This window comes from Telopea speciosissima, chromosome 8, assembly GCF_018873765.1.
Source record: "Telopea speciosissima isolate NSW1024214 ecotype Mountain lineage chromosome 8, Tspe_v1, whole genome shotgun sequence".
Classification (NCBI taxonomy): domain Eukaryota; kingdom Viridiplantae; phylum Streptophyta; class Magnoliopsida; order Proteales; family Proteaceae; genus Telopea; species Telopea speciosissima.
In genome coordinates this window covers 22267496-22279240 of record NC_057923.1, presented here as the reverse complement: position 1 = coordinate 22279240, position 11745 = coordinate 22267496, and the positions used below count along the sequence as shown (strand labels likewise).

Here is an 11745-nt window from a genome sequence, read left to right as displayed (position 1 = left end):
CCATCAACTAATATAGCCTTGTTATGTCTAATTCCAAAGGTGAACCACCCAAAAATGGCGGAGCAATTATTTCCTATTAGCCTATACAGCATTTTCACAAAGGTTGTTACATATATTTTGGCTAACCGACTTCACACTCCGCCTTCGTCCCAGAGCGTCTAATATCGGACAACATCTATACAAAACTAGTTGTTCCATTATATTAGAAAGAAGATGTTGGTTGCCATCAAATTAGACATGCAAAAGGCGTATGATCGTCTTGAATTAGTCTTTATTGAATAAATGCTTCTTAGACTTGGTCTCTATGACAGAAGGGTTCAGTTAGTAATGGCCTACATCACATTGGCATCCTTTAAACTGTTTATTAATGGAAACTTATGTGAAGAGTTTTCTCCCTTAAGAGAGAGACAACAAGACGACCCTTTGTCCTGTGCTTTTCATTCTCTGTTCACAAGCTTTGAGTTCCATTTTGGAGAATGCCCAAGCAGCTGATTTGATTCATGGCATCAAGGATAAGAACTAGGCGGCCGCCCAATAATTCAGTTTCTATTTGTCAATGACTTCCTTCTTTTCTCTGAAGCAAAATTAGATCAACTCACCTCTCTTAAAGATTGCATTGATCTATATTGTTAGGCGAGCGGGAAAGCCATCAATCTGAGAAAATCCTTACTAACTTTCAGCTCCAACACAATGGCTCGTTTCAAATGCTGGTCTCGGAAATACCTACGATTACCTTTATATTTTGGTTTGTCAAGTGTTCAACTGTTTCACGACATCAATAACAAATCCCTTGGGCTGCAATAGAGCTGGAAACGTCAGCTACTACCTATCTCAAGCTGACAAGGAAATAGTTCAAGCCACTCACAATGAATACATATGCCTCAGCCCACTTCAAGTTACCAAGCGATCGCCAGGATAAGCTGAGATCGGCAACATCCAACTTCTTTTGGGGCGAAAATGATGGAAAAAAATAAAATTTACTGGATCTCATGGAGGACTATGTAGATATAAGTCCTCCGGAGGATTGGGCTTCAGAGATCCTAAATTACACAACCAGACACTGTTGGAAGGCCTGTGCAGGAGGTCTACAAGCTCTGTACTTTCCCAGAGATGCATTCCCCTTGATCCGCTCGATCTGCCAAAGATGTGGTGCTACACCGGAAAATATAGATCACATTTTATTGGGTTATAATTATGCAAGGGCAATCTGATTTGGAAGTCTACTGGCTTACACTCAACCAACCGATGAAGTCCATCCCTCAAACAATGGATTCTTACCTAGAACGGTTTACCCAATTACAACAAGGTGGAGAAACACAAAGTGATCACTCTGTGTAGTTTCATTCTCTACAACTTCGGTTGGCAAGAAATGAGTTCATATTCAAAGGTATCTTTCAATCTCCTGTGTGAAGTTATCTGTAAATAAATCACCATTCGTTAGGGTGTTACCTGAACAGAGATGGGAATGCAGCGGAAGAGGATCTCATACGGGTTTGGTTACAAGCATCACGAACTCGAACAATCTCCTTCACGATCTTCAAGTATCTTGTTAGGTTTCTCCATAGATAACACAAGTACTTGGAGAGTGAAGATGGAGGGAAAATTTGGTTTCTAGTATTAATGATATGGGGCCTTAGGGTTAGAGCATCTATATATAGCCAAAACCCTAAGGCACCCCCCCCCTTTTGCAGTCTTTCACTCTAAATAGGAGAGGGGGAGAGGAATTTGTTCAATTTAGAGTGAACGGCTCCCTCCCCTTGCTCACGGGTTGGGTCAAGTCGTCCCACATGGGCACCATGGATCAGGTCCAAGATCGATTAACATTATCAATCATACCCAGCAAACTACCAATGAATTCTTGAATGCAAAAACTCAATCACAACCAACTTCAAATCCAAGGAATATCACCACAATGTTCTAGTCCCCCCCCCCCCCCCCTCCAATGGGTTCTTATAAATTAAAGAGAAAATTATTTGGACACCTCCTAGACTATGGCCTAATTACTTACTGTCACCAACGTTTCAAACAATTACTTGACACCCCTTGAAACCTGACGATGTTAGTCTACTGTTAGTGTTTAATAAGAAATGTCCATTTTACCCTTATCATTTGTTCAATAGAAAACAGTGAAATTGACAGATTTACCCCCCTTCTCCTCCTCTTTCTTCTTCCTCATACAACCCCACCGCCCCTACCCCTACTGATTTCAAACCCTAATTGATTTTAAACCATAATCAATGTCAGTGAATTTCTCTTAATCGATTTTCAAATTAAAGGTTTGAATCTGAAAATCGATTAAGGGTTTCCTCCTCGTTATAGATTCACCGATATATATTTTTTTTCTTTGGAATTTGAGGGGTTAAATTGGAACGGTTGATTCAGGTAGCTTAAATTTGATGCGGAACAGTTTCACCTTTAGAATTTTCCCGTTTTCCATGGATCAGATTGGCACAGTTTCACGATTGAAGGAGAAGGAGAAGGAGAAGGTCCGAGACTCCGATGCAGAGGGCATCCCTCACAATGGATTCAATCTATCCTCATAATCAATCCGATTATTTCTGGTCATTCAACCAGGTTTTGAAACCAACTTCAGTTTATGTAGCCCACCAAAGCAAGTCGATCCAAATTGGAACTCAAATTTTGCTCACCGTCTGTTATTCTGTTCGGTTTTTACAGGGATGGAGAAACAAAAATGTAAGGCCGCACGCCGGCCGCATAGGGAGGGTATGGGCAATGCAGTTTCATGTGTCTGCACTTGCTTGTAGTTGCAGACAAGAAACATAAGCCATTAATTTGTGACAAATTCTCCCACACTTGCTAGAGGCCAAACCCACATTTAAAACCTACATATGCTAGCCCTGCTCCCCCTCAGTTAGCTGTTCCATCATCCATGGTTGTAGATCTGTAAGGTTGCAATTAATTAGTCTGTTCTCCATCGTTCTCTAACAGTAAATGCAACTGGTTGTGAAACCCAGATTGAAGAAGAAAAGGGTAAATCTGTCACTTTAGTATCTTTTAAGGGTAATTTAGGCATTACAAAAAAATTAACCGATGACATCATCATTAAACTAATGGATATGACCTACTTGAAGGAAATGGTAAACTATAGGGGGTGTTTAATTAATTGTTTAAAAAAATTGGAAAGAACAAATAATTAAGCCATAATCTAGGAGGTGTCCAAGTAATTTTCTGTAAATTAAATTGCGATGCTTCAAAATCAAAGGTGGAAAAATGGAGGTTTGGGATGGATTCATATTTTATGACCATCAGGGAGCTCCAAGATATATATGTTTGTGTTGATAAGATTCAATTGGAATCGAAAAACAAGAATATCATTGTATACATCAAAGGATCCCACCACCAATTTCTTCTTGCTATCGGTCCACTGGTGCATAACATTGTCAATTTGTCATCGTTCTTTGTTAATTGCTCCTTTAATTACATTTCTAAATACAATAATACTCTTACCGATTCTCTAGCCTGAAAGGATCCTGAAGGTACTATCCTTGACGTGTATGGTAAATTGATCATTTTCCACTCTTAAAAAAAATTCACCTTTTAAACGGCAGAAAATGGAACAGATGTTAACTCCTTAAATAAAGAGGCAGGCAGGCAGGGAAACGTAAGTGCATAGGAACTCTCCATGTGGAAAATTGACGTAGTCACAAAGCGAAACACACAAACACACAATTAAAATGCAACCTTAGAAAATGAAAAGAGGAGCCAAAAATGTGTTTCTCTACAGTTCAAACAAACAGGACCTAAGAATGAGAATAATGGTGGGTGTTTCGTTTCTAGAATGATGGCGTCAGAAACGAGCCGTAGACACCAAGCGGCAATCTGTCGGTCATCCAACTAATATCCAGTCAAGCTTTTGAAGGTTCTGCGTCAACCAGCCGCCCTACTCGGACACTACTTTCCCAAATTCAAAGTTCAAACTTTTGCCAATTCTTTAAAATCAAATTTAATCTGAATTTTTTGCAGTTTCTTAATAATCCGCGTAGCTTCAATTCAACCCCACTCGGCCAATTACTCTCTCACGTATCTTCTCTGCAACTTCAACCTAACGACCCATATAATTTGACCCCCCTTTGTCTCTCTTCTTTTCACAGATCCTCCTCTGCATCAAGCCATAAGAGAGTTCTCTTCTTCTTCTTCTTCTTCTTCTTTTCCTTCTTCCTTCTTTGTGTGGATCGGGAGAATGAATACAGTGAGAACACCATCAGCCCTTTGTCTCCCGATCGTAATTGGGTTTATATTGTTGATGCTTCTGCAAATGAGCCACGGACAGGGCATCGCTCCTTCTACTGAGACTGCTCCAGCGCCTTCCGATGGTAATTAATTTCTCTTTCTGTTCCATCTCTCTTCCTATTATTATTAGTATTTCATTGAATTGGAACCGAATTCTATATGGGTATGGATGCAGGAACGATGATCGATCAAGGGATTGCTTACCTACTCATGCTCATGGCTTTGGCTCTCACTTACATCATTCACTGATTTTATTTTTATTTTTTTGTTTTTTGGGATCTCCATTTCATTTTTCATCGATTGAAATTGGATTTTTCCTTTCTGCTTTCACTTGGCATCATCCAATCTATCTGATTTTCACTTGTAGAAGGGGGAATTTGAAATTTCCCAAACATACAGTTTTTGTATATAAGAGATTCTGCCATATCTAATACATTTTTATGAATCTATCTGTTAAATTCTGCTATAATTTGAACCACAGCACATGAAAACTGGAAAATCTAACCATGGAGCAAGCTCCTGAAACCAGTGGCAAATACATCCCTTGAAACAGATTTTAAATTATAGGTGGGAAGTGCCCACAATCTTTGAGTATCAACCGGAGGCTTGCATGCTATCTCCCCAATTAATATCTTTTAAATATTCAGCCGAATTAAAGGTGTGCTTGCTACAAGGCGTGTGGTTTGTGATGTGTGTTGTGTATATCTGGTACTCTGCAATCCTAAAAGTCAGTTAACCTCTTGAAATCTCTTGAAATTGACGTGTGGTTTGTGTAACATATTGTACCATTCTGGGTGGAAGAGGAACTTCAATTCTATAGAAATACCTTTTACCAAAAAAATAAAAAATTCTATAGAAATAACTATATGGAAGCAAGTGGGGTTGTCTGAAGACTCTAAACACTGTTGAGGTTGGGCTAGGACTCCCCTTTTCCTTTTTAGGTGACATGTGTCGTTTGTGTAGTTGGCAACCATGTTTGTTATTGTTATATGGGTAGAAGATCGCTATTAGGTTGTGTGATCCTTGTAGAACTGCGGGGGCCAATGAGAGTGTATTGGGTCATTAATGATGTTGAGATTTTTTCATTTCAAGGGGCAAGATGGTCATTTTGCATGATCCTATGTCATGGGGTCAAGGTGTAGGCTGCACGCAGCCTAGCAGAGATCTTTTCCCTTGTTATATTTCTACTTTATTTTTAATATAAAGACAGTGAGACCCACATGAGCTCTTGAAGGGAACTCGTTGCACTAACAGAAATGCCCAATGCACCCCAGGGGAAATACCCAAGCAAGTCTGAAAGGTCCTTACGGAAGCTCAAATCACCTGAGAACTTATTCGAAGGTTGGGATGAAGAATTGGGGTGGGAGCAGCGTTGGAAGGAATAAAAGGAGGGTGGGACAGTGGATTGGGATGAAGAACAAGGGGTGGGGAGGGGTGGGGTCGCAAGGGGTGGACACTGGTTTGGGATGAAGTATAGGGGGTGGGGCGGCATTAGGAGGAAGGAAAGGGGCTGGGGCGGGGTTACAGGAGGTGGGAAAAGGCCGAAGGGTTTGGGCAGAGATTCCCGAGGGTACACCACTTTCACAGAAGAAGAAGGAAGAGGAGGAATATGTGGGTCCCACTATTTCATATTTTTTTTAAAATATAATAATGATTGACAAGTGCCATTGGGGAAGCGCATGGTGTGGTGGTGGCTGCCAATCATAGTAGAGCATTGTCCCAAGTCCCAGGGAGAGGTCACATGTTTGATTCTTCCCCACCCCCTATCAAATGTGCGACATCTGTAATTCCCCCTTCCCCTGGCTGCCTTCCTCTTGGATCTAGGATCCCCTTGGCCGCCTGATATGACTTACTCTTGCTTAGATGTAAATTAACCACAATGACCCTCAAAGCAATCATAACATGGCATAGACAAAAAAGACTGAAAGACAAAAGCATTTGAGGATCGCAATCTTAAATTATACTGAACACCCTTTGGTTCAGATAAAAGGAGTGAGCTTCCGACTTTGCAAATAAAGGTTATCCCCTGTGATCATGAAACACAATGCTAAGACCACCCATCTCGTGCTTCTTAGAGAAAGATGCATCATAGTTAATCTTTACCACCGGAAAGCATGGAGGACTCCACACCTTTGCTATCAGAGGAGGGACTGAGGATGGATTGCAGATTTTCCCCCTTTGTCTGGCTTCAATAAATTCACCATGAGCACAGTGTGCAGTCAAGATCATAGTTAACAAAAACGAGAATGACAAAAAAATGGAGTCTAACAGTACGAGTTTTAAATGGTAAAAAATTACAAACGAGCGGTCAAATAAAACGGACAAAAAAAATAGAGAACGGTAAAAAACGGAAAAAATGGAAGGTACTGGTTTAAAACTTCTATATTTTTAAAAAATGGCACTATTCTCTTAAAATTTGAGGAATTTTTATTTGAAATACATGCTTGTAATGTTCAAAACAATTGTAACATCCAAAATTAATTTTAGAAACCCTTTGCAGTAGATGCATCAATTTGTAGCTCAGTTTTTAGGGTTCGTGCATTAACCTAGAGTTGAAGGTGATATCATGAGAAATGTAACCCTTCAAGTCATCTTTCCGTCGGTGAAAGAATCAAGTCAAATAGAGTTTGGGAGAGAGATATATTGTCAGTTAAGTAAACCATTGTTTAATAAGTCCAAGATCTAAAAAAACGTTAAAAAAGCAGGAACGTGTTTTAAACGTGTTTAAAACGGGAATGCTTGCTGCTTGCTGTTTTTCCCCATATGTTTCCAAAATGTGTTTAAAACGGTAAAAAATGGGAACACGTTGTTTTAAACGTGTTTTTGCTAACAAAGGACATGATAACTTCCTCTAGGGACCAATTTATGCGGTTGAACGGGTTCGGGCCCTCCACAACTTCCACATGATAAAGCTAGTTGGTCCCATCATCTCTTTTCGGTTCTTTTTGTTAAGGCCTGGTAATTTCTTTCTATTTTCCACCCATTTTGTCAGATACAAGTTGGAATTCTGATTTATCTTATAGCAGAGGCCTGATCCAAACCAAGTTGCTCTAACAAACGGGCAATGGAATAGAATATGCTTTGAGAATTCCATAGTTTCTCCATAGCGATGGCATTGGGGATCCAGTGCAAATTGCCATTTTACTAGTTCCTTACCCGTGGCAATATCGTCAACACACACGTCAAAGAAAAGGACTTGATCTTTGGTTGAGTTTGGCAGTTCCAAATTTCCTTCGAAACTGTGGGAAAAGCCATTTCCCAAGAGCTGACTTGATGCAGAAGGTCGAATGGCAAATTGTTGGGACTAAAGATTACATTGAAAATGATATGCAGACTAAACGAAAAATTTTCCATCTTTAGATCCAACCCATTCCTGTTTATCCTCCGAAGGGAAAAGTTGTAAGTGAATACCCAAGATTGCTTCATTGTCCTCCGAAGAGAAGATATTTTCAATGACCTGTCTTTTCCAACAATGATTTTCATGATCAATAAGATCGGATACCCAGACTAGATCGCCATCTCCTTGATGCTTACTTTGAATCTTGAAGTCCGGCAAACTTGACAACCATTTGTCCGATCAAATATTCACTTATGTTTGGTAAGTGGTGAGATCTCTACTTCACTGTTGAGGTGCGAAGCAGCGACGAGGGCAACCAGAGCTGTAGTCTAGGTCAATGGACATCTGGATTCAACTTCACAAAATCCCAAAGTAACTATTTACAGCTGAGTTAATCAAGCTCACCAGTAAGATTGGCATTCCCAGGAAACTTATGCTTACTAAAGGAAATCAGTTTGGTGAGCACTTTGAAAATGTTCGATACCGTCTCCCCATCGACATTTCCAAGTCCCTCCGATCATCTATTCTGCTCAAATTCGGCTCAATACTCTCAATCTTGTTCAGGTCAGATATGAAAGACTTCCCCTATTTTGTCATTTCTATGGAACCATTGGTCATGAGGACCGTCGTTGTGACTCTTATACTCCACGCCCAAGATGGGCTATTGCCAAACCGAGCTATCATGAAGTCACTCTTTGGGAAATAGATAGATTTCATAAACAAAGCCCAATCAGATAGTGGTTCAGAAAAATTCCTCCAAACAACTCTAGCTAGCAAAGCTTTGTTATGGAGTGTAGGATCCTTGAAACCAAGACCACCCTTTTCCTTAAATTGTCATAGCTTCCTCCAGGCAAGCCAATGAATTTTTGTTCCTCCGGTGTTTCCTTCCTCCAATAAAAACTGGTAGCTGCTTTGTGGATACGATCATGAGTGGCAATTGGAAGTTTGAAACAGGAGGAAACATAGTTAGTAATTGGGAGAGCCACCGTCTTGAGTAGGACCTCATGGCCAGCATGGGTAAGATTGTTGTGACCACCCATGAATTTTCTTACTCATCCTATCACTGATATCATGGAATATCTCTGTTTTCTTAGCTCCAAATTCCATCGGAAGGATGAGATATTTGTTCAGGCCTTCTCCATAGGGTATCTTCAAAATCCTACTGATCCATCTCTTGAATTTAGGCATTGTGTTTGGGCGAAATCATAAGGAGGATTTCTTCATATTAATCCTTTAGCCACTAGCTTTATAATACAACTCCACCACATCCTTAAGATTATGCAGCTTGTGAATTCGAACTTCAGAGAAGAGGATTCTATCATCTGTAAACAATAGATGAGACAAAGGCTACTATCTATTCCTCACTCGGATGCCATGAATGAGGCCACCAACTTCAACTTGTTCCAAAACACTGGATAACGCCTGAGAGTACAAATGAATATTGTTGGGAACAAAGGGTCCCCTTGCCTAATACCCCTTGAAAGGGTAATAAAACACTGAGCCCCTCCATTCACCAGGATCGAATACCTTACTGAAGTAACCAGGCCCATTATGAGAGATACGAATTTGCTACTAAATCCCATCCAAGGGAGCAGTCGACCGATGAATGGACACTCAACCCAATCATAACCCCTCCTCATCTAATTTGATAGCATATAGATGTTTCTTTCCTTTGTTCTTACGCTTGATGTAATGGAACACTTCATGGGCCATAAGGACGTTATCTAAAGTTAGTCGGTCTGAAACGAATGTTAATTGGGAGGGGGAGATAGAGAGGGGCAACATTGTATGAAGTTTGGAAGTTAGCACCTTAGAGATAACCTTCACTACAACACTACAGAGGGTTATTGGTTTGTAGTTGTCCACTGATTCTGGGTTACTTACTTTAAGTATAAGACAAATAAGGGTCCCATTGTTGTGTTGAGGGAGTAGACCTGTAGAGAAAAATTCCAAAACAAAGGCTAATAACTTTTGCATGGGTTAGTTCCCAAGACTTTTGAAAAAAGATGGGAGGGAAGCCATCCACACCTGGGGATTTTAGGGAACCCATGTTGAACACTGCCAATTTCACTTCCTCCATTGCAGGGTTAGCACATAGCATAATATTATAGGCTTAAAAAATCGTGGAATTAACACATTGTAGAACCGCCTCAAGAGCCTCATCATCCACTCCTTTTGAATTGAAAATATCACAGTATATGGTAGCGATTTCATCATAGACCTCCTCCTTTGAATTGGTCCACCTTCCAAATTGGAGCTTCAGCTTTATGATCTGGTTCCATTGTCATCTCATGATAGTGCTTGCACAAAAAAAGGTTGTATTAAGGTCGCCTCCCTAAAGCCAAAGTACTCTTGATTTTTGGAGCCATAGCTCCGCTTCACAAGCAAGGGCTTCTTCAAGGGCCTTTGGGACCACATTTTCCTTCAGCTGGGAGGCCACCCCGAGCATGGAAATCCTTGAGTCTCTCAAGTTCTGGCTTGAGTCGATATATCTTAGCCTGAATAAAACCAAAGGTTTCCTTATTCTAGCGCTGCAATGAATCGCAACATGAATTCAGATTATGCAACAAGGCATAGTTAGGAGTACATCCCTTTAGAGCTTTCCATGCTTGAGAAACAACTCGATTGCAGTCTGGATGTCTTAGCCACATTGATTCAAACCTAAAGAGGCGAAGGCCACGGTTTGGCCTACCATTTGAATTGATAATAAGGGGCGAATGATCAGACCTTATAGCAACTCTTGTAAGGACAACCGCTTTTAGAAATATAGTTCACCATGCCAAATTCGAGAATGCACAATCAAGCTTGATTATAATATTAGCCGAACCAGCTCTCTTGTTACTCCAAGTATATACTAGACTATGAGCTCCCATATCCATTAAGCCACAGGCTTCAACCATCTCATGAAAACCATGCACATCCCTGACCCCTTTTCGATGACCTCCATCTTTCTCCTTCCAAGACAAGAAAGAGTTGATATCTCCAAAACACACCCATTCCTCCTTATGGCCTTCCCCTAATTTCTTAATGGAATCCCACACAAACTGTCTTCTAGATCGGATGGGGTCTTCTTTTTTTTTTTACCCCGATTATTAACTAGGACCCGGGGGAGGCCCCTAAAGCTTTATTAAAGAGAAAGAAATTGAAAAATAACTATAAGGGGGGGACATAACCGCTTTACCCCAGCCCAAGGGAGAACAGATGTCTTACTCACTCAATCAAAATAAACAACCCAACCCTTACACCAGAAAAACCATAAAACTTTTTGTCTAAGAACTGGAAGACCAGCCTTATCTTCCCAAAGAATACGTCTGAAAGCACTCGGGTGCTCTTCACCAGTGAGATAAACATTGTTGGAGGCTGTTTCACAGGCAAAATTAGCAAGCCAATCAGCCGCCCTATTAGTCTCCCTGTAAAAAAATGCAGTACAAGGCCGGGTGGAATCACATAATGCAAGGATATCCTAAAACCAATACCAACCCTTCCAAATGTTACACTTTTTTGGCTAACAGATCGGAAGGGGTCTCCTTACATACACGTAAGCATAGAGAAAGTATGGTTTGGAGATGACACCAAGCAGTCAATCAATCAGTGGTTAGAGTCTAAATATTAATTGATATAGGGCCTTACACAAGAGGGCTAAACCACCGAAGAGGCCTTAAGGTAGGACATAATGACATCCGCTAAAACCCCATCGCCTCTATAATCGGTCTAATTTTTCCTTGGTGCATTTGGTTTTCATCAAGTACACTATATTCGGCTGTTCTATCTTGAGGAGATTTCTCAATGTGTGAACTATCAAGGGTCTCCCCATCCCCTTGCAGTTCCAACTCAATAGATTCATTTCTCCCTGTGGAACTATTCTGCTCCAACCTCCACGGGTTCTGTCACTAAAAAATGACCAGTGCTGGGTTGTTTGTTGTTGTCTCCTCTAGTAGAATTCCTTTTTTCATTTCGCCTTCATAGTGATCGGGGCCATATCACAGGTAAACTTCTTTTTAGTGGACTTATTCTTACCAGTGCATTGCTGACCTTGGCTCTTAGTTACAAATGAATGAGGAGTAAGTCTTGAGGTCCAAGGGATAGGTTTGGCAATATGGTGGATTTAAGTATGAACATCGGCAGGCAAAGCTATCACTGTGTTTTGGTTGGTCTAA

General features: G+C 40.6%; 1 long non-coding RNA gene across 1 annotated transcript; it reads left to right on the top strand.

Moving 5' to 3' along the window:
• The first annotated feature begins 4152 nt into the window (after positions 1-4152).
• Positions 4153-4504, top strand: LOC122672814. The gene is made up of 2 exons (XR_006334486.1): positions 4153-4334; positions 4427-4504. It is a non-coding gene; the product is annotated as an uncharacterized LOC122672814 (long non-coding RNA).
• The last annotated feature ends 7241 nt before the right edge of the window (positions 4505-11745 follow it).